This window comes from Gopherus evgoodei, unplaced genomic scaffold (genome assembly GCF_007399415.2).
Source record: "Gopherus evgoodei ecotype Sinaloan lineage unplaced genomic scaffold, rGopEvg1_v1.p scaffold_72_arrow_ctg1, whole genome shotgun sequence".
NCBI classification, from domain to species: Eukaryota; Metazoa; Chordata; order Testudines; family Testudinidae; genus Gopherus; species Gopherus evgoodei.
Window position 1 is genome coordinate 84,357 of NW_022060093.1, and position 23,603 is coordinate 107,959.

Sequence of the window (23,603 nt, forward strand, 5' to 3'; positions counted from 1 at the left end):
CCGTTCCTGCGGGGCTGGTGCGCTGGGTTCCCCTCCCAGCTCTGAGAGGGGACTGGGACGCGGTCTTTCCTGCAGGGGCGGGGTGCTAGGTTCCTTTCCCAGCTCCGCAAGGGAACTGGGGAGTGTCCGTTCGTGCGGGCGCGGGGCGCTGGCTTCCCTCCCCAGCTCTGGAAGGTGCCTGGGGAGTAGCGGTTCAAGCGGGTTTGGGGCGTTGCCTTCTCTCCCCAGCTCTGGGAGGGGCCTGCAAAGTGACGGTTCCAGTAAGGGCGGGGCGCTAGCTTCCCTCCCCAGCTCTGGGAGGGGCGTGGGGTGTGGCCGCTCAAGCGGGGAAAGGGCACTGGCTTCCCTCCCCAGCTGTGGGAGGGGTCTGGGGAGTGATGGTTCGAGTGGGGGCAGGCAGCGAGCTCCTTGCTTTGGTCACAGCCTAAGAGCCAGCGTGAGCCCCCTCTCCGGTGTGCAGGGGTGGTGGGGAGCATCTCTCCGTCCCACTCAGCCCCAGGGAGCTGGTTACATGTAGGCAGGTATCCTGAGCCCAGCAGCTCTTCCCCCATGCCAGCCACGTCATTTGCATTTTCACAGACGATTTCTGTCTTACCCAATTGGTTCCCTGGATTTGAATTCAAACCCTCGGCCCTTACAGGAGCAGGGCCTGGATCCTGTCCCAAAGAGACAGAGTCACCTCCTAACAGGGCCTCCCAGCCAATATCCTGGAGAACGCCAACAACCAGCCAGCCAGACCCCTCCTGGGTCTGCACAGGGATCCAGGCCATATGCAGGACGGGGGGCTTTACGCTGCGGACCTCCACCCAGGTCCCACAGGCCCTCAGCATCTGCGGCTGCACACCACAGTTCTCTCTGTCCAAGGGTCTTGCCACCCCAGGCGTGTTTCCCCACTGACCCTTGGGCAGCCCCCTATGTCTCTCTGCTCCACTATCCCCAGTCCATGGTGCTGCTGCTTCTCCTGCAGCTTTTCATCAGGCTCTTGCTCTCTCTCACGATCCTCTTGCACTCTCAGGCTCTGCTCCCATCCCATACCTCTCCGATCCCCTGATGAGGAACCCAATCGTGAAAACCATCAGCTGTTTGGAGACCAGACTCTCGGGGGTGTCTGGCTGCTGCTCCAGCTGCTCCCAGATCCTCTTGTAGCCCCATCCGGGTCAGGAATCTGCTCCTCTGAGGGGTCCTTCTCCTCCACTCACGATTAACTGTGCCTTGGTGAACTTCCCCGTGCGTAACCCTCTCTTTGTGCACAGGATCACAATGTCCTTCTCAAGGAGATGGTGATAGACCATCACCTCACCGTTCCCAAGTGGCTCTGGACTCACAGGCCTGTGTGCTCTTGGCTCCCCCATGGTTTCCAGGAAGAACCCCTGGTGTGGCAGCCCCTTCTCGTGGTCACCACCTCTTTGCCAGGGTCGAGCTGCAGACTCCTCCGCCCCTGGGACTGCTCCTGCCATCCCCAGGGGAACCCTGCTACTGCAAAAATCCTCTCTCCCAGGGCAGAGAGACAAGCTCCTCCGCCCCTGAGACTGCAGGCTGCAGTCCTCAGGGGGACCCTGTTACTCCAACAGTCCTTCTCGCTGGTCACACACTCCCAGAGGTTAACCGCTCCCTAAAACCATCCCTCTCTGAGCCTTCAGCATGCCTGGTTCTCATTATCCCTCCTTTGTTTTACTGCTCCCCAGTCACTTACTGCAAGCAGCGCCATTCATGGGGTGCAGTACATCCCGCCGCTGCCACCAGTTGTCACGGAGACCATGGGCGATGCTCTGGAACTGCTCCCCACAAAACCAGTCAGGACTTTGAGGAGCCTCCTCTCCCTTGGAGCAGAAGTTTTTAGGGCAAGAAGCTCAAAAGTCTTTACCTCCTGGGTCTCTCCTTGGAGCATTCAGCATCCTCTGACCCTCCGTGCACTTCCCACAGCGAGTCCGCCCAGGCAAGGTCCATTCTGGCGGGGTATCAAGGTTTTTTCCCCACTTTGAAATTTAATGTCCAAAAAGTGGGGACCTGCATGATCACTTTTAATCTTTATTACCAGCTTAAATTTGGTATGCTGCCACCAGCCAAAAATATACTGTTTGGCACACTTCCTGTTCCCCCAAAGCCTTCCCTGGGGAATCCAAGACTCAAACCCCTGGGATCTGAACACAAGGAGAAATTAGCCTTCTCTCCCCTCTTTTCCCCCCGAGACTTTCCCCTCCCTGGGTTACCCTGAGAGGCTACACTGATCCAAACTCCTTGGATCTTAAAACAAAGAGGAATTAACCTCCCCCCTGTCCTTTACCCCCCACCAATCTCTGGTGCGTTCAGACCCAATCCCCTTGGGTCTTAAAACAAGGGGAAAAATCAATCAGGTTCTTAAAATAGAAAGCTTTTAATTAAAGAAAGAAAAGTTAAAAATTATCTCTGTAAAATCAGGATGGAAAATGTTTTACAGGGTATTCAGATTTATATAGCCTAGAGGGACCTCCCGCTCTCCTTAGCTTGAGATTCAAAGTTACAGCAAACAGAAGTAAAAATCCTTCCAGCAAAAGACACATTTACAAGTTAAGAAAACAAACATAAGATTGATCCACGTTTCCTGGCTATACCTACTACTTTGAAACATGAAAGTCTGATTCAGAAAGCTTGGAGAAAACCTGGTTGCACGTCTGGTCCCTCTTAGCCCCAAGAGCGAACAAAGAACAAAACAAACAGCACAACAAAGACTTCCCTGAACCAAGATTTGAGAGTATCTCCTCCCCCGATTGGTCCTCTGGTCAGGTGTCAGCCAGGTTCACTGAGCTTCTTAACCCTTTACAGGTAAAAGAGACATTAACCCTTAACCGTCTGTTTATGACAGGAGGGAAGCCAGCGCCCCACCCCCACTGGCCCTGCCGCTCCCCAGGCCCCTCGCAGAGCTGGAGAAGGGAAGCGAGCACCCTGCCCCCGCTGGAACTTCCTCTCTCCTGTCCCCTCCCAGAATTGGGTCGGGAACACAGCGCCCCACCCCCGCTCGAACGGGCCACACCCCTGTCCCCTCCCAGAGCTGGGGAGGGAAACCAGCTCCCCTCCCCTGCTCAAACCTCCACTCCCCAGACCTATTTCAGAGCTGCGGGGGAAGCCAGCGCCTTGACCCCACTGGAACCGCCACTCCAGGCTCATCTGAGAGATGGCGAGGGATGCCAAAGCCCCTCCCCTGCCCGAACCGTCATTCCTCACGCCCCTCCCAGAGCTGGGGAGGGAAGGCAGCGCCCTGTCCCCGCTGGAACGGCCACTTCCAAGCCCCTCGTAGCGCTGGGAAGGGAAGGAAGCGCCCCGCCCCCACAGGAACGGCCGCTCCCTAGTTTCCTGGCAGAACTGGGGAGGGAACACAGCGCCTGCACCCGCATGAACGGCTGCTCCCCAGTCCCCTCGCAGAGCTGGGGAGGGAAAACAGCGCCCCACCCCCTGTGACAATGCGGATCTGGCGGGACCCAACTGAGAGTGCCAATTCAGGACCAATTGCTCAAACAGGGCAGTTACAGCCCTAGGCTGGGGTTTTCCCACCTCTAAGGCAAACCAAACCAGTCAAAGAGGACTTTGGTTTCACCCCACTGGCTAACCACAAGTCACACAAGCAATTTCCTTAGACACTCCAGTCTTCCAGTATCACCACCAGTGCCACTCGTCCTGGGGATGAATGGTTATGAAAACCAATACCCCAGTAAAAGAAAAAGGTTCTCTCGATCCCAAAGGAGCAAGCCCCAGACCCAGGTCAATATACACATCAGATCTTACCCACAAATCAAGCTGTTGCCAGTCCTTTAGAATCTAAAATCTAAAGGTTTATTCATAAAAGGAAAAAGATAGAGATGAGAGCTAGAATTGGTTAAATGGAATTAATTACATACAGTGATGGCAAAGTTCTTAGTTTAGGCTTGTAGCAGTGATGGAATAAACTGCAGGTTCAAATCAAGTCTCTGGAGAACATCCCCCACTGGGATGGGTCATCAGTCCCTTGTGTAGAGCTTCAGCTTGTAGCAAAGTCCCTCCGGAGGTAAGAAGCAGGATTGAAGACAGGATGGAGATGAGGCATCAGCCTTATATAGGCTTTTCCAGGTGTAAAAACACTTCTTTGTTCTTACTGTGGAAAATTACAGCAAAATGGAGTTTGCAGTCACATGGGCCAGTTTCTGCACACCCGGCTGAGTCACAAGGCGTATCTGCCTCCTCTCAATGGGTTAATTGTGTAGCTGATGGTCCTTAATGGGCCATCAAGCAGGCTAAGCAGAGCTAACACCCACTTGTCTGGGATCTCTCCCAGTAACACAGCACAAGTTTGAAAGATAGATAGTATGCAGCCAATATTCATAACTTCAGCTACATAATGATACAGACATACAGACAGCATATCCATAACCAGCAGCCCATAACCTGGTCTTAGACACCTTATATGACCCCCTTTACATAAGATCTGGTGCCATTAGAGGACCTTGGTTGCAAACCATGTTCTATATGGTCCTAGTTTATAACAATAACCTCACACCCCCACAGGAACGGACGCTCCCCAGTCCCCTGGCAGAGCTGGGGAGGGAAGGCAGCACCCCACCCACGCAGCAACGGCCGCTCCCCATTCCCCTCGCAGAGCTGGGGAGGGAACCTTGCGCCCCGCCCCCTCAGGAACTGCAGCTCCCCAGTCCCCTCAGAAAGGTGGGGAGAGAAGGCAGCTCCCCACCCCCACAGGAATGGCTGCTCCCCATTTCCCTCACAGAGCTGGGAGGGGAACCCAGCCCCCGCCCCCGCAGGAACAGCCTCACCCCAGTCCCCTTGCAGATCTCGGGAGGGAACGCAGTGCACGCCCCCGCCGGAGCGGCAGCCCCACAGACCCCTCACAGAGCTGGGGAGGGAAGGCAGCACCTCGCCCCCGCAGGAACCGCCACTCCTCATTCACCTCGCAGAGCTGGGAAGGGAACCTAGCGCCCACACCCCGCAGAAACAGCCGCTCCCCAGTCCCCTGGCAGAGCTGGGGAAGGAAGGCAGAGCCCAGCCCCCGCAGGAACGGCTGCTCCCCAGTCCCCTTGCAGAGCTGGGGAGGGAAGAAAGCACCCTACCCCCGCTCAGTGCACGCCCCCGCCGGAGCGGCAGCCCCACAGACCCCTCACAGAGCTGGGGAGGGAAGGTAGCACCTCGCCCCCGCAGGAACCGCCACTCCTCATTCACCTCGCAGAGCTGGGAAGGGAACCTATCGCCCACACCCCACAGAAACGGCCGCTCCCCAGTCCCCTTGCAGAGCTAGGGAGGGAACTCAACGCCCCGCCCCTGCTGGGACGGCTGCTCTTGTCAGAGTTAAACTCGGGACTCACAGTTTGTCAGACCACTCTGTGTTATTAGCACAGCTCTCTGCTAATAACACCCAGATAATGTGAGCTCTATGCAAGACACAAACTATCTTATTTATACAGATAAAAGAGCGGGAATTAGACAAAGGGACAAAGAAAGCGAAACAATAAAATTCACCTGGGGCACAGCATACATATCTTACTTCCCTACTAACTCTTATCCATCTAAGGCTAATACTTCACCAATTGCCCTTAAATGGTGCAATTGTTCTGTGTTAATGTCTGTATTCCTGACACCTGGATTGCAGCATTCCAACAATTTTGCTTAAAGGTACAGACAGCATTTCTTTAATCCCTCCTATTTTCACAATATAATTCATTCTACTTTCACAGAAACATGCTCTGTGCCTTACCCAGGTTGGTGGGAAACACACTCTGTGCATTACGGTGACTGGTCCGTGGGTGTCACTGCTCCTAGAAGGCAGACACACGCTGTGCATTACGTCACCTGACCGCTGGGTGTCACTGCTGTATCAAGGGAAACACCTTCTGTGCATTACCTTGAATGACCACGAGGTGTCACTGCTGTTCCAAGGGATACATACTCTGTGTGTTACCCTGATTGGCCACTTGGTGTCACTGCTGCGCCAAGGAAAACACCTTCTGTGCATTACTCTGACTGACCACTGGGTGTCACTGCTGCTCCAAGGGAGACAGAAGAACGGCCAGACTGGTTCAGACGCAAAGTCCATCTAGCCCAGTATCCTCCTGTCTTCTGACAGTGGCCAGTGCCAGGTGCCCCAGAGGGAATGAACAGAGCAGGGAATCATCAAGTGATCCATCCCCTGCTGCCCATTCCCAGCTTCTGGCAAACAGAGGCTACAGGCACCATCCCTGCCCACCCTGGCTAATAGCCCTTGATGGATCTATCCACCATAAACTTATCTAGTTCTTTTTTGAACCCTGTTATAGTCTTGGCCTTCACAACATCCTCTTGCAAAGAGTTCCACAGGTTAACTATGCAACTGCCCTGAGATTATCCCTCCTCCCTTCCCCTAGTTGTATATAGAAAAGAGGATGAGGATGAGGAGAGCCATGATGTGTCTGTCACTGGCTGGTGACTCAGTTTCCTCTAGGCAGCAGTGCTGCAGGCTCCTTTGGTCAGTGCCCATGCAACTGTGTCTGGGGAAGGGGGAGTAGAGGCTCATGCTTCCCAGCCCCAGGCCCCATCCCCAGCAGCTGGGGAATCCAGGCCAAATTTAACCCTGGTAGCTGGGCCGGGATTAGCCTGGGCTGGGGTAGGGCTGGGGATGAATTGGGAGGGAGACAGATGCACCTGCTGTGAGGGAAGATCCTCCCATTCCCTGCCAACCCCCTTCACTCCTTGCAGCACAGCGCCCCCTAGCATTTCTTTCTCTGTCATGGGAGCTGTCTGCTGCCTGCTTCTCCCTTAGCATCCTCTCTCCCCATCCTGGAGCACTGGCATCGCCCGTCCTGTGCAAACAGGCAGGCCCCGGTGTGCCCCATGGCAATGCCCTGCAATTGTGGGGGCAGCTGTTGGATGGAGCCATATCGAAATATGGGGGTGGGCAAGGCTGGGGACCAGGACTCCTGGGTTCTCCCCTCACATGTGGGAGGGGAGTGGAGGTTAGGGGGTAGAGTGGGGGAGGGGCAGGGCTGGGATCCAGGGCTCCTGCTTTTTCTGGTTTTCTCCACCTCCTGCAGCTGCCTCGGTCCTTTCAGTGCGTTTCTTGTTCCAAATTCATTTGCTGACTTGTGTAACTCACCCCAGAGCTGGCTGCATCTCAGTGTTGGGTGAGGCACCCTTGGCTGCATCACCTCCTAACCGCATCTCTCTCCCACTTCAGGTGACCCTGCAGCACTCGGTAAACATCCACAAGATCATGGGGCACTTTGAGCATTGGGCAGGCAGGGGCCAGGCGCCCAGTCCTCCCTCCAGAGAATGGGACCCAGCACCCCCTGTTTTTTACAGGGATTAAAAAGAAGCAAAGGGGCACAAATCAGAGGAGGGGGTGGCCAGGGTCTGAGCAGGGGGTGGAAATTGACTGTTCAGGGGGTCATGCAGCTGGAGGCAGAGTTAGGAGAGGGACTGAAGGGCAAAGTCAGGGAGGGGGGAAGGAGCCGGAGTTAAGCCCAGAGGGAGGCGCTGCCAGAGGGTTAAACCCCGGCACAGGCAGGGGCCGAGGGGTAACAGTTATCTCGGTGGGCTGAGACTCCAGTGTTTGCAAACATGGGTGCGGGGAGCAGAGGGATTTTTTATTTCCCCTCTCACAGGCAGCACCTCTCAGCATGGGCTTCCCAGGGCTGGGCTCTTAAAGGCACAGGCATCCCACTGCCTAGACACTGCAGCTCCTCTCTGATGTAACCTACTGAGGTGCTGCAGTAGGAGACTCAATTCAGTGAAACTGGGCATTCCCTATACGCCCCCCAGCCAGGGGGCTGTGCACCCCCTTCCCCGAATTTCCCCAACACCCCCTCCCTCAGTGGTCAGGTAGTTACATGCAGCGCTGCCAATGTTGTCATTGGTTGCAAATTTGAATGGAAATTGAAACGTTAACACACACTTTAAAAACAGATACAACGTATGAAAACTACTTGTACCTGAGAAAGTAAAATAGGTTTGGAAAGTCTGGACAAAGCCGGGTTTCCTCACCCAGCTGTGGTGTTTGCTGACAATGTTGGTGCATTGGCTTCGGCAGTGTTGGCCAACCTTAGAATTTCAAATGATAATTTGTAAGCGAGGTGTGAATGAGCTCTCCCCTGACAGCTAGTGATGACCAGGGTTGGGAGGAGGCTTTGGGACCAGACTGTATTTACATGAACTCACCTACTCTGCCGAGGTATCCAGCGGACAGAGCTGGGCTGCCTCTGCTCTAGGTGCCCGGAGGAGGGAAGGTGTGTGGGGCTCCAGCCTGGGACTCTTCCTCCCTCCTGCCAAGACTGACTATTAATCCCAGCCCTGGCACTCCTTTCTTCAAGCGCCATGTGGGCCAGAGGAAAAGTGTGGTAGGAAGCACAAGGGCCAAGCTTGTGAACATCAGGTGCAGCAGCAAGAATCCCAACTATCAGGGTAGCAAGTTCTAGAGCCCTAACCCATTGTGGCCATCCCAGCCAAAGACCTGGCTCTAGGAGGTGTGAGTCACCCAGCAGGAGGGGAAAGATTCACTCTTACACAGCTGGAGACAGGGAAGTTGAGCTCTGGGGCTTTACCACAAGCATGGGTGGCAAGTTTGTAGAAATTTTGGTGGTGTCCAGAACCCACCCCCGAACTCCGCCCAAGGCTCTGGGAGGGGATTTACGGGGGAGGTCTGGGCTTCAGATCCTAGGCTGGAGATTAGGGTGCAGGGTTCAGGCTTTAGGATGGAGTTTGGGTGCAGGCTCCAGGCTAGGGCAGGGGGTGGGGTTGTAGGAAGGGGTGAGAGGTGCAGGCTATGGGGGTGGGAAGGAGTGCACCCTCTGGGAGGGAGTTTGGGGATAGGAGGGAGCGTGGGGCTAAGGTTGAGGGATTAATGATGCAGGAGGGGGCTCAGGACTGGGGCAGAGTATCAGGGTTCAGAGGGAGCTCAGGGTTGGGGGTGTTGGAGAGGTTCAGGGCAGCCTGCACTAGGACTCTGGGGCAGCAGTTCTGCCCAGAATCCCTCTACTCCAGGAGCAGGAGCAGGCAGAAGACAGGTCCATGCTGCTTTTTGTCAGGAAGGGACGCACCACAGCAGGGGGGGGGGGACATGCAGGTGGAGGGGTGGCAGGCAGGGGCCAGGGCCTAGGGGAAGAGACCCAGCTACAAATATTGCTGGAGCAGGGCCCCCAGCCCTGAATATTCCTGGAGCCCGAGCACCACAAATGTATATAACCTGCCGCCTATGACCACAAGCCAACACAAGGTCCCACTGAGATTTGAACTCAGATTACAGGATTCAGAGTCCTGAGTGCTGCCCATTACACCATGGGACCAGCTTGTGCTGCCTTCTCTGCACATCGGTGACCCTCATGGGGCTGGCTTGTGTAAGGGGGCTCTTGGCCCTTTACTAAAACTTAGTGTGTGTGTGGGGGGGTTGGTTGGCTAGTTCCCAGCACCAATAGAAGGGGGAAGGATCAATGGGAAATCAGGACCCTGAGACTGACAGTCCCCAGGGACAATGGGGAGAGGCCAAAGCTCCAAGTTAGCTGCACTGACAGGCCAGGCAGTGTAATGAGGGAGTCACCAGGCCAGGGGGTCCCATCCTCCATGTGAGCTGGAACTGCCTGGGCGAGAGTGGGGCAGAGCTAAGGAGAGAGCAGGAGCCTGAGAAGAGCCGGGGAGCAGAGCTGTGCAGGTGTAGTGCCAGAAACTGCTGCATGTAGGAATTTGCAACCTGTAGCAGTTACTGATACCTGAGGTTGTTCTTATTTGCTGACTTGTCCTAATTGGCTAAAACTTGACAGTGGTTTCTCTAGCAAAGGCCAGTCCCTGGCCCCTTGGTCCAGACATCCTCCTTCATATCAGGCTAGGGTGACCAGATGTCAAAGATGAAATATCGGGACGTGGGGGGCAGAGCAAAGAAAAAAAGCCCAAGGGCCCCACCACCACCAAGCGGCAGTGGCACAGCTCCATCTCCAACCAACTCTCTGCTCCAACCCCCGCTACACCCCCAGCTCCCCCATCCCCTCACTCCTGGGCCCAGCCTGGGCTCCGAGCTCTGCAGCCGAGCCATGATCCGGGCCCCTCCTGCAGCTCCCGGGCAAGGGGTGAACCAGGCAGCTCCTGACAGGAGTGTGTCTGCCCCACTTGTGTCTCCGCCCCCAGCCCACCTGGGCCCTGCCTGCTCCACACTGCCCTCAGCCCCACTGCGCTGCCCCGCAGGCTGCAGGGCTGGAGCAGCTTCTTCGCTGCGCTCCTGGACATAGCCATGGCCCATGTGCAAACCTGGGAGGGAGGAAGAATGCTGCATGCTTGGGGAAGAGGCAGGGCCAGGGCGAGGATTTGAGGAGGGATCCAATGGGGCAGTGAGGGGATGGGGCTGGGGGCAGGGCCAGGGCCGGGATTTGGGGAGGGATTGAATGGGGGAATGAGGGGGCGGAGTTGGGGGGGACAAGTACCCCTCCAGACTATGCCCGTGTGCTGGAGAAGAGGACAAACTTATCTGTTTGTCCAGGGTCCCGACCAAACATCGGTCGGGACGCGGGACAAACAAGCAAATATCAGGACGGTCCCTATAAAATCGGGACGTCTGGTCACCCTACTTCAGGCTTCAAGTTGAGAATCATTTCCCATTCCCGCTCTGTGGGAGGGGAGACTTTTAAACGCGCTCTCTGTGCGACTGCACATGGCTAAGCAAAGAGAACAAACCCCAAATCCCCCCCGTGCTTTGGGAGCCAGGTTTGTGGTGGGAATTCTCTAGTTCAGATGAATTCACACCTGGTCATTGTGATTCTTTACCAGTTTCTCTGGCATTGGGGCATTTTTTTTACTCACAGTTGTAATGGCTGAGTGGTTAAGGTGTTGGAGTTAAAATCTAATAGAATTTCTCTATGTAGGTTTGAATCCTGCTCACAGCGAGGTCTGTGTTTTGGCCAGTCTCTCACCTGGGCAACTCCTCTGTACAACCCCCTGAGACACTCTCAATTCTCTCCCCCGCCCCCCCCAAGTAAATCCTGTTCTGCTCCTTTCATAGAGATCCCTGGGGCACCACCTCACACTGTGTCCCTGACAGGTTAGGCAAACTCTCAGCACCTGAAGTCTCTGCCACTCACCTGGTGCCCCATAGATCAGCCATGGCCCTGGTTCTGCTCCTCTCTCTAGAGTGCGAAGGAAGCCAAGTCAGCGACTCCATGGGAGCTATGAGGCTGCAGAACCAACAGAGAAAAAATAGGTGCTTAGCGCCCACTGACAGCCACCTCCCCCTACACACACACACTACACGCCTTGCTGACAAGCTCCTCCTCTTCCCTTTCAGTGCCTCCCACTTGTCAGTGATCAGCTGTTCAGTGGGGTGCAGAAGGCACTGGGTGGAGAAGGGAAGGAGCAGGGACAGAAAGAGGTGGGGGTGGGAGAGGAATGGGGCAGGAAGGGAAGAGATGGGACGGGACGGGGTGGGGACTTGGGGGAAGGGGTGGAGTAGAGGCAGGGCCTGAGGAGGAAAGGGGGGATTTGTCCCAGACCCCTCTAGGGCCAGCCCTGAAGGGAAGCACTGACTATTACAGTGACAATAAAACTGACCAGCATTGCGGGGGAGGCTGAGTGAGATCCGCACTCCTCAGGTCTCTTCTCTCCCCCAAGGTGAGCCAGACACTGCTCTCCCCTGGCTCTCACTCTAGCAGCAGGACGCCAAGGAACCATTTCTCCACAGGAAGTTCATTGAGTGCCCCTGTGGTGCTGGAGGGGGCTGGCGCTTCTGCTGGCTCTGGGGCTGGCAGGGAGGTTGATGTCTGTATAGACTCTCAGCTGCCATGCTGGAGGGGGCACTTGGGACCTTACCAGACTGGCTCAGTGAAGATGGGGGTTTGACAGACCAATACAGATGCTCTCCAGAGCACGGAGCAGCATCCACCTATGCAGCCAGGCAGGACCGGCGCTAGGGGTTTGAGCACCTTAGGCGTATGGCAATTTCACCGCCCTGCACGCTGGTCCCGCAGCTCCGGTGGAGCTGCCGCAGTGGTGCCTGCGGGAGGTCCTCCAGAGACACGCAAGCAGCCGACCATCCACAGGCACCACTGCGGCAGCTCCACCGAGTCACCTGCCGCCCTCTCCGGCAAAACGGCGCCCACCATTTATTCTGGCGCCCTAGGCGATTGCCTAGGCTGCCTAAACGGCCCTGCAGCCAGGCAATGAGCATTTCCCACAGCCTGGAGCCGAGGGGGAGGCGGCAGCTGCTGTTTCAGCTCCTGGGGGACAGGCTCTGTCAGCCAACAGACACTTCTTACTCACCACAGCTAACGGTGCCAGGTTCCTCCGGTGGGGGTGTGGAGCAACCGCTTCTTTTCCTGTCCTTTTTGTCTGCAACTGCTGACAAAAACATCCCAGACAGAGAAGCAACAGGTCAAAACACTGTCATGCAGGTCCCAAAGTAGCTCAGTTGGGAGAGCGTTAGACTGAAGCTCTAAAGGTCCCTGAGTTCTTGAGCTTGGGCTCTGCAGAAGGAAAACATAGAACAGGCTTCTGCCCCTAATTGGCCCACCTCACCTTTAATAATGAGAACTGTCTTTCCCAACATGGTAGGAAGAAAGTGAGGCAGAGCAGCCCTCAGGAATGGTGCCAGAGGGCTGCTGGGCAGTGACAGGCAGGGATTGGGGATGGAAGTTCCTCTGCACAGCTGAGCAAGGGCAGTACCAGGGAAGGGGTATCTGTAAAAGTGACCCCACACACCTCTCCTTCTCTGGGCACCTAGAGCAGAGGCAGCTGGTGCTGACAGCTCCAAGGGACGGCTTAAAAGCCACAGAGCAACTGAGGTCAGGGCTAGAGGAGGGCAGGACCATGCCTATGTGTGGCCTTCAGACAGGCACAAAAACACCCAGCCAGGCTGCTCCCTGCCATGCCAAACACCCACTGAAGGTCACCAGCATGTGAGGCAGCTGCTGATGCTCTGTGGATAACATCACAAGTAGGTAGGAAAGCAGGGCCAGCCCCCATGGTGGGGCCTCTGACTGGTCCCACTCAAGCTGCTCACTTTTGCAGTGGGGCAGGAGATTTTACCCCAAGAGGCTTTTCCCGAACTGGCGAGAAGCAGAGAAACACCCAGGCTCCGAAGACGCTATGTAGCATGTACCCTCCAGCACAGGGACAGGCGCACACACTAGCCTGGGCAGCCGCCCATTTTCTTTGGCAAATCAGGAAGGGCAAAGGCTAGAGTGGAAGTACCTGGGTCTCATGTCCCAGCCTTTGTGATGCCCACCCCCCAACTCCTTCCTGGGCTCTAGCTGAAGCCAGAGCATTGGCCTGAGCAGTCAAGAAGAGGTTCCAACCCTGAAGGGAGCAGAACATTCAGCACAATGGTAAAACTGCAGAAACACAACCACCAAGGGACTCAAACTCTCAATCTTGTAACTCATATTCAGACACCTTATCCATTAGACCACATAGTAACACAAAAGAAAGCCCCTCCAAGCATTTCTTTGGAAAAGTCGGACATTGTGTTTCTCAGGTCATCTACTGAGGGGGGCCAAGACTCTGTGGGAACAAGAAGCGAGTTCCCAGCAAGGCGTGAGACTTAATTCTATGGAGCCAGGTGCAGGGCTTTGGCAGGGAGGCTCAGGCATGGGGGGATTGGGGTGCAGCGGATGGACCAGCTGTCTAGGTGTGGAGATTTAGTCACACTGAAGCACAGAAGGGAGGAGGAGGAGGAATCCTGCTGACAGGCAGTGGATGTGCAGAAAAAGAGGAGGGGTTCCTGGGACTTTTTTTGCCTCTCTTTTGCCTACCTGTTCGCTCTTGTGGTGAAGGAGGAAAATAGTCTCAAGTAACTCAGTTGGTAGACCATCAGGCTCATAATCTGAAGATCCAGGGTTCAATCCCTGTCTAGGCACTTAGCTTTTAAGTGGCCTTGTGTGCCAGGAGCCAAATGATTCCTGGTGCTGTCCACCCGTCACATGCTGATTCTCAGAATCCATGGCCATTTCCTAGAAAGGCTCCTTTCCTCATGTTGCCGGCAGATAACTTCCTGAGGCCAAGCAACAGCGGGGGGGTCCGTCGCCTGGTGTGCCACGCCAATAAACACACCAGGGTGGAGAAGCAAACCAAGTTTATTTGAGATCTCAAAGCGGTGCAGGGAGATTGACTCAGATCAAGCACACCTAAAACAAGCAGTCTGTTCCTTTATACCATGAGAACTTTTCTCACTGACTAACAATCCCCTGTTTCCCCTCCCTCCTCCTCCTTCCTCCCCCTGTAGCAATTACGTAAGCGCAGGTGCATTAAGTAATCTTGGCCGCGGCAGCTCGTTAGTAAGTTTTCCTTCTGCAAGTTATCTTGTCCTTCTGCTAAAGGTGCACAGGCCTCATTATTTCTGCTTTAGACCAGTTGGAACTGTTGCAACTGATAACGGCTGTTACACCTGGCCTTTTAGATCGATTAAAGTTCAAACATGGAGGGACTCTTGTCTGCTGAGGCCTAAAACCAGGAAGGCTCCATACTCTTGTGGCCTTCCACCCTCCCAAGTTACGTAGGGTTATGCTTAGTGACACCAACAACTCCCTTCTTTGAGAATACTCAACAAACTTTTGGCTGAGTGTTCTCACATTTAAAGGATAACGTGATTAAGCTTCAGGGAGCTGAAGTGCTTTACAGCAAGCAAGCAAGAGAAGAGTAACAATACACAACACCACACCAGTGAGCAGGAGGTGAACAATGCCTTTTCCTATTTTTTCCAGGTTGAGTAACCAGCCCCAGAGGTAATTAGAAATAGTGGGTTTCCTTTCCTGGGCCTTTCACTGTTCAAAAGACTGTTTGGCTGACAGGATGTGCATTTTAATATCCTGTGCGCTTTCTGGGACATAAGTACAGCATTCATCCCCTATAAGGGTGCACACCCAGCCCTGGGAAGCCACACTTCCACCCAGGAAGTGTCCAAGTATGTCTTCATGATTACAGATCAGATGGTATTTCTGATGCGTTTGTAAGGGCAGTGGGCCAAGTCTGGTACTTAAGATCACTTCAAATGGCCATTAGCTGGTAATTCAGGAAATTCCGAATTTTTAAACATACTAGATTCCACTGCAATGCCTTTCCAGCCTCAGTGATATTTAATACCATTTTTCCTTGGTGTGGTACTATAATACACCTGTTATTTAACTATTCTTAGGTACTTTTAAAAGGCATTAACATTAATAGCATAGGAGGGGGGTTACATTATTAGTTACTTTCTAGGACACAGGGCGCAGCCTGTAGAATAAACCCCAAGCTTTAATTAATACCACATTTTTAAGCATGGGTCCCATAAATGTTCTTCTGCCAGTGTATAATTCTTTGTTTCTTTACCAGGGTCAGTTATTAATGTTCTTTTTAGTCAGGAATTCCTGGACTTTGCCAATTTTTGAGTGTTTCTTTTTATTTTCCGAAACAGTCGTGGTGCAGCATCCTTGTACTTTTTTTCTACTGTTCAGAAGGCACAGTGGAGCTATAAGGTGAAATAGGCTAATTATCAGTAGGAGAATTTTCCCGATGTGGAGGGGTTTTTTTGCAGTGAGAATTTTGGGTTCAAGCAGTCAGTTTTTGGCACTTCACAGTGGTGTTGGTAGGTAGCAGGACTTAATAAGGGCCTTTTCAGGGTGTAGCCAGAGCAGTTTTTCATTGGTGGACCTTTACATCAATCCTGTCTTCTGGTTCCAAGGAGTGGCAGGGCTGCTAGGGTCTTTGGGTAGCCCTTCTTTACCTGTGAGAAAAGAAACTTAACACATTTTATTAGTGCCTGGCAATGTTTTGCAAATCTTATAGCTGCGTGGGCAAATTCAAGCCTTTTTTTTCTGGTTGTTAGCCAAGTTTTAACTGTGAGCAGTGTTTTTGAATGGAGTTAGTGTTTTATCTATAGCCTGAGCTTGCTATTTTATTTTATTTTTTCAGTTAATTTATTTTGGTTTTTTTTTTCTTGGCTTTTTTTAACCTGCAAAGTAAACTTCCACTTTTTACTTATACACCTTCTTTTCAACAATGAAGACATAAACATTGTCATTATACAGTACATTAGTCTTATTATTTAATATATGCCACACACACCCTTTTACTAAAATAACCTTATTACAGAGCTTTGGAGCAACAAGCTAGGACAAGCACACCCACTTTGAGGAGTTTACTCAATACAACCTTTAGTCCAATAGCCTTTCACCATCCCCAGCCCTCTGGCTAGAAATCTGAGGTAGCCAGAAAGATCCCATGTACAATATGGGGAGTGGGTTAACTTTTCATGTCTTTGCTTTCAAAGACTGTTGGTATGCAAATTTTAACAAAAATTTTGCAATTAACAGTTTGACCAATAAAGTTTCTTTTTCTTACTTAAGGAAATGCATTAGACTTTAGTATATTACATTCTTTTGATTTATCTAAACACTTTGCATTTTAAGTTGAACAAAACAAGTATTTGCATTTTAATTTAACATTTTGGTTTGATCATAAAAATATTAAACACAAATTCCGGCCACAAGACAAACACCACAAGACAGAACATAAAACATGATTTCTGTTGTACCAGTAAATGCTTGGTACGTTGAATGCTGTTTAGCTGGCATTAGTTTTTTTTTATTATTTGAAAGACAAAAAAGAGAGGTCTACTGACCCCTTCTGGGCAGACAATCATTGCTTGAAATATACAAATACTCTTGTTGGCTTCAGGCAAAACAGAGGAATTACCCCATAGATTTTTGTATTTGTTTCATAGGCAGCCCAGGTTTTCAATTACATAACACTGTATACATTCTTTAGCTAATTCAACTAAATTGTTTAGCCAAACCAAATGATTGCAATCCAATAACTTTTCTGCCTGAATTTATTTACAAACATTTCACAGACACCAAAAACTTTTTTTCTTCAGCATTTTTACAAAGTTTAACTGCTGTTTTGTTCAGCAACTACAGAGTTAACTTCTTACTCTTCCTTAAATTACTTGCTTGTCTTCCAACAGCCACTTTTATCAACTTAAATTACCATTTCAAGTAAGTCCTGGGTATTTGAAATTTTCATGCTTACACTTCCTGACTTTTTCCTTCCAATACACCCTTAAAGATTTCCAACCTGCTTTTCAATTTTTCTCTTTTTTTCTGTTGCCTGCCTGGGCCCGATTTTGCTTTTTTTGCTGAACCGTCCCTTCCATGGGAACCAACTTGTTTTACTACCAGTTTAGTTAGGAGGGTGGGCTTCTCAACTAGCCCCCACCCCTCCTGGTCTCTTCCCTTAAACATTCTTACTCACAAGACTACCCGAGTCCTTCTTCATGAGGCTTGCCACCTGGACAAAAACACATGGCCCATTGGGCAAAGGCCATTTACTTAACATATAATTTAAAGGACTATTTTTAGAGGGTTTACCCAGAGACTTATTCATCTGTTTGACACTTAAACAGAAAAGAGAATTACACAGAGAGCAGAGGGAATTACAATTTAAGCCAGACTTTCCCACTTTTATACACTGACCGCTACAGGGGACGGGACAGAAGGATCTCAATTCGAACTCAGAGCTTCCTCGCACGCATGGCTTCCACTCCAAGGAATTACGAACGAGAGGTTCAGTTCTGCCCACACTCCTAACGCCCAAATGAACACAGCAAAAAAACAACAGTAACCGGTTAAACAGAACAGAACCAGAACCAGATAGCGTTTTCTTATCCTCTTAGGACTTACTTTTACTCATGCAATTCTCAACATATAACACCAACAGTACCAAGCAAAGCAAACACAAAATAACAAGGGTAAAACAAATAGATGGTGTAAATTCTGCAGGGCTCCCCCCTTCTTAATTGCTCACCAAACTGTGACAAATTTCTGTTACCAATCTATTCCTCGTGTCAGGTGATCAGGCTGACACTACAGGATCGTTGGGGGAAGATAAAGAAAACACACCATATAACTGTATTTTAAAGATCCATTAATAAAATAATAAAACAACAACGGAGAGTGTTGGGAACGCTCCCTCATCACTCAGGAAAACATTAATGCCTCAAGCCCCTTTCATACCCACACACGTACGTCCAGACTGGCCACTTCTGTGTATAATGTTCAGAGAAGGGGGGAGAGGTGGATTGGAGATTATCCTGTATACAGCTTGTCCAGAATTTCTAACATGCTTCCGCTCTTTGGAGGGCTGTTCTCTTGCACCCTGGAATCTTCTACAGCGTTTCTTTCAGAGATTCCAGTCCAGGTTGGCTGCCTGTGGCTTTTTCAGTGTCACCAAGCCACACTGGCTCCGGGGTCACAAAGGCACACTGTTGGATTTTACTGGACAGTTAAGCTTTGCAAATGTAATCTTAGTTCTGTAACTTGTATTGCCTTTGGTTCGCCTCTGTCTATATTTTTTCCTTCACAGCCAGCTGGGGCCGAAAGCAGCCCCTCCCTGCACCAAGCACAGTCCGCGCCGATTTCTGACCCTGAACGCAGAGCAACCCCCCCCCCCCTTCATCCCTAGGCCAAGATGATTTTTAAATTAACCCGTTCCTTTTCTTAATAGACAAATTTGCTCACCCTGTGTCAGGGCTTTTTGGTGATTAAACACTCCTCTTAGATGTATGATCTTATCTAGATTGAAGTACCTTCTAGTGGGCATTGTTTAAATGGATTTTCACGCGTGTAAATATTCCAATTCTCTAAATACCTGCAGGTTGTTGAACTATAATGTACGTACATGTAATATGCTGGGGTACCCTTAGGGGGTGAGATGGAATGTTTAGACTGCTCCCCACCCATTTTCCACTTACACACACAGGGAGGATGCCCAGTCTGCGCTAGCGGCTCATAAACTAAGGATTTTTCCTTACAGGGTACTCACACAGGAGAGGCTAACGAGGATGGCCACGACCCTCCTACACCTCCCTTCAGCAAAGAGCGTCGGCTAGTCTCTGGGAGATGGCGCCGCTTACTCTGATTGCATCCAGTGAGATGATCAGACTGTTAGTAGCCCACACAGAAAGGAAAGGGGAAGGGAAGATGGGTACACACACTCCTAGACCCAGGCAGCTTCCTCACCGGACGATGCCAGGCCAACTTAGCCCACCATGGGTCGGACCTCCTAAAGATCCACTAGTTACTGGGCTTGTGTTAGAGTAGTCCTGGTCACGAGCTTTTGCTTCACAGGGTACTCTGGGCGTCTTCTGGTAACAGTCATTCACACTGGCCCCCAGTACCATTCTGCATCTGATCTTGCTATTTAGCTACAACAGGGAGAGAGTGCACTAGGACATAGGGTCTCCTCTTTCTAGACAGGTCCCTCCTTTGTTCCTGCACTATCCCTAACCTGCTTTTGGATCCTTGCACTCTGCCAGACAGAGGGAAGAACTGGAGCTACAGTGGGGTATTTTTACAAGAGCTCTCCATACAAACAGCTTCAGAAGCTACCCATTTGCTGACAAAACAGGAGTAATTGGAGGATCGTGTTATAATTAAGTGATCCTTCCGGTGGCCATCTTTCTGGTCCTCTAGTTGATATTGAGGCCAGTCTACTATACAGAACTTTTTAGTTTGCTTTTAGTTAGTGGATCTGATCCAAGCACTTCCCAATTAGCTAGAATGCATTCTAAGGGTGTACACCGTGCCCTGCCTGTACTCTGTCCCTGCCCCATATCCTAGGGTGACACTGGGCGTCCCCAGGTCATAACAGGCAAATATCCAGACCACTGGACTGTTCCTACCTTATCCAAGGGACCAGTTCCTCACCGTCGCCCTCAACTGCTTCTCCACTACTTGAGCGCGTTGCACCGTTGTGCCCTCTGGGGTCAGTCAAACTGCATCTCTGCCGAGGCCCCCGGTGAAGTCACCGGTGCGCGCTGGGCGTAGGTCGTCGCCGCAATCCGTCGACCACCAGAAGGGATCCAGGCAAGGCTAATTTTAGCCTCAATGCCCCACGTTGGGCGCCAAGAACTGTTGCCGGCAGATAACTGCCTGAGGCCAAGCAACAGCGGGGGGGTCCGTCGCCTGGTGTGCCACGCCAATAAACACACCAGGGTGGAGAAGCAAACCAAGTTTATTTGAGATCTCAAAGCGGTGCAGGGAGATTGACTCAGATCAAGCACACCTAAAACAAGCAGTCTGTTCCTTTATATCCATGAGAACTTTTCTCACTGACTAGCAATCCCCCGTTTCCCCTCCCTCCTCCTCCTTCCTCCCCCTGTAGCAATTACGTAAGCGCATGTGCATTAAGTAATCTTGGCCGCAGCAGCTCGTTAGTAAGTTTTCCTTCTGCAAGTTATCTTGTCTTTCTGCTAAAGGTGCACAGGCCTCATTATTTCTGCTTTAGATCAGTTGAAACTGTTGCAACTGATAACGGCTGTTACACTTGGCCTTTTAGGTCGATTAAAGTTCAAACATGGAGGGACTCTTGTCTGCTGAGGCCTAAAACCAGGAAGGCTCCATACTCTTGTGGCCTTCCACCCTCCCGAGTTACGTAGGGTTATGCTTAGTGACACCAACAGCATGAAAGATAGAGGGGGGAAAAGAAAGCAAGAACATACAAGCTAGAGAAGGAAAGGAATGAAAAAGAACAAAGAAACACAAGCGGTAGTTGAAGCTGGAATGGGACAGTCAGAGAAAGGACAGACTGACCCGTTAAGCAAGGTTGCACCCCAGATTCTCCATGTTGGGGGGCACAGGCCCCCTATTTCCATCCTGGCCCTGCTTGGGAGGACCATGCATAGGTGCCTATTGACATCCCCATGCTCCGTGAAGGGGGGCAAGTCCCCCCATACCCTCAGAGCCGCTCAGAGCGGGTTCAGGCCCCGGTGAAAAAAATTTTCAGGCCCCCCCAGCAAGAGTGGACCAGCTAAACAGGGCAATGAAGCCAGGGAAGCCAGGCCCTGAGCCCTCGTCTGGACCACTGGGCCCCAGTAATTTGTACTGGCTTTCCCCTTGCATGGTAATGGTGGTACACTCATGCACTGCCACGCCTTTTAGTATCATGACTATTTATCTGTACAATAGCAGCATCTACGCGAGCGGGGCAGACTCAAACCCCGTTGTGCCAGGGGCTGCACAGACACAGAGAAAGTCCCTGCCCCAGCTGAGATCAGGGCCTCGTTGGGCCAGGCGCTGCCCAGACACAGCGAGAGAGAGGTCATGCTCCAGAGAGTTTACAGGCTCCATATCCAAAAAGTGGGAGGAGAAACAGAGGTCCAGGGTCACACAGCAGCACTGAGAGTAGAACCCAGGAGCCTTAGCTCCCCCTGCTCTAACCACTAGACACCACTCTGCTCCCAGAGATGGGGCTAGAACTCAGGAATCCTGGCTCCCCAAAAGGGGGGGAGTGGGGTCTAGTGGTTAGAGGAAGGGAGGCTGGGAGCCAGGACTCCTGGGTTCCATTTGCAGTGCTGAGATCAGGCACTAGTGCTCCGAGCATGTGCTTGGGGCAGCACTTTCCAAGGGGTGGCACTCCAGCCCCTGCCTCCCCTTTTTTTGGAGGGGGGGCACGCAAAAAGCCAGGAGCCAGCCCTGAACCAAGATGGTCCCTGTCAGCTGAGGCTTTCAGGCTGAGCTGGAACTGACACTGCAATTCTGGCTTCAGTAGCAAGATGGCGCTCATGGCACCCTGAGGTGCACAGGCTGGACTGCAGTTCAGGCTGCCCTGCCGCTGGAGAGCCGGAGCGTCACCCCCGTAGGGCGGCTCTAGGCACCAGCAAAGCAAGCACCTGCTTGGGGCAGCCCATTTGCAAGGGCAGCATGGGAGCTGAGAACCAATAGGGGGCTCTGGGAGCTGTAGTTTCTTCGTTAGCTCCCTGCCTATAGAGCAAGGTCTGGAGCAGGAAAAGAACTACATTTCCCAGCATTCCCTTGGCCATTACTAACTGGAAAAGATAGAGGGGGACCTCATGCGGCAGCGTGCCGTGAGTGGAGAGTTGTACTGCCAATGGTAGGAAGACCATATTTTAACATTCAAAACAGGCCACTCCAAGGGGAGGGAAGTCCCACCCTGCCACCATCCACTCCCTCCGACTGCCCCCCCCCCAGAAACCCCAACCCATCCAAACCCCCTGCTCCCTGATCACCCCCTCCTGGGACCCTTGCCCCAGCTGCTCACTAGGACCCCACCCCCTATCTAAGCGCCACTGGTCCTTGTCCCCTGATTGCCCCCTCCCAGGACCCCTGCCTCTAACTGCCCCTTGGAACCTCAGCCCCTATCTAAGCCTCCCTTCTCCTTGTCCCAAACAGCCCCCTCCTGAGACCCTCCCCAACTTCCCCCCAGGACCCCACTCCCTACCTGTCCCCTGACAAACCCCTGGGACTCCCATGCCAATCCAACTGCTGCCTGTCCCCTGACTGCCCCCCTGAACTCCTGACCCATCTACCCCCCTTCTTCCTGCCCCGACTGCCCCCTCAAACCTCCACCCCATCCAACCTCTGCTGCTCCCTGTCCCTTGATTGCCCCCCTGGAACCCGATGCCACTTCTCCAACATCCCAGCCCCCTTACTGTGGAACTCAGATCAGCTTGTCTGGCTCCATGCAGCTCCAGAAACACTGCTGCATACATGCTGCCGTTCTCCCCCACAGAGCCCACAGCCCCCCCCAACACACACACTCCCTACCTTCCAGATTTGAACACCTCAAAATTCAAGAGTGCTCAAGCTCAGTTTTGGCAGCTGGTCCTTCATTTCTCCCAAATCAAACATACTGATCCACTGTAACTTGCTGTAGAAAAAGTAGGATGAAATTGAGCAAGAAATGCTTCCCAGAGGTTTTTAGGACTGGAATTGCTATTTTCAACAGCCATTGCCTTTGTTTGCTTGTTTGTTTAAAAGGAAGACAGTGATATTGCATTGGCAAATTCCCCATAAAAAGAAAGAGTGGAATAAAAGAATAATAAAGGCACCTCAACTTTTCCTCATTTATGGAGGACAATCTGATAATATGCATCCAGATATCCTCCAATCACACAAGCTGAAAATTGTTCCACTTTACTGCACTTTTATAACCATATGAGAACCAATCCTGTCTGTGTTTTTGCACATCCAAAATTACTGCTGAATGACCTGCCCTGGGAGTGAGTTACCAGTGACCCAGGGCTGCGGCGGAAGAAGGGTGCAGGTGGAGGTGGGGGAGAGCCCAGGGGTGGGGCGGCAGGAAGTGGGGGGCACTGGTGGGGAGGAGCCCAGGGCTGGGGCAGCAGCAGGGTGGGGGGAGGGCACTGGTGGGAGGGAAAGGGAGTAGCCCAGCGCTGGGGCAGCAAGGGGTGTGGTGGGGGGTGAAAGCCCAGGCCTGGGGCAGCAGGTGGGTGCGAGGGGGGACTCCAGAGCTGGGACGGGGGGCAGACAACATTTTTTTGCTTGGGGAGGCAAAAAACCTAGAGCTGGCCCTGATCCCATGATTAGGGGGCTGGAAGACAGGGCAGGGGGTGAGGCTGCCTGTAGGATGAGGGGACCAGGTGGGACAGGCATTTTGGACAGGCCATCTTCCCATCAAAGGAGGAAGAGCCCAAGGAGGAGGGCCGGGCAAGAAGCTACAAGCAGGGAAAGAAGCAGAGCAGGCAGGCAGCTCCCCTTAGAGCAAAAGAAGGGATTGGTCCAAGCCCCCGCAAAAGCAGACTAGAGAGCAGACCAGCAGCAAAAAACCAGGGAAGGTCAAGAAAGCACAGAACCTTGTAAGCCACAAGTAAAGTTTCAGAACTAAACTTTACTTTTTCTCTG

The 23,603-nt window shown here is 52.3% G+C and overlaps 1 non-coding gene across 1 annotated transcript; it reads right to left on the reverse strand.

The window, feature by feature from the left end:
• Positions 1–9,200: 9,200 nt before the first annotated feature.
• On the reverse strand, positions 9,201–9,272 carry TRNAQ-CUG. The gene has a single exon. It is a non-coding gene; the product is annotated as a tRNA-Gln (tRNA).
• Positions 9,273–23,603: the final 14,331 nt, after the last annotated feature.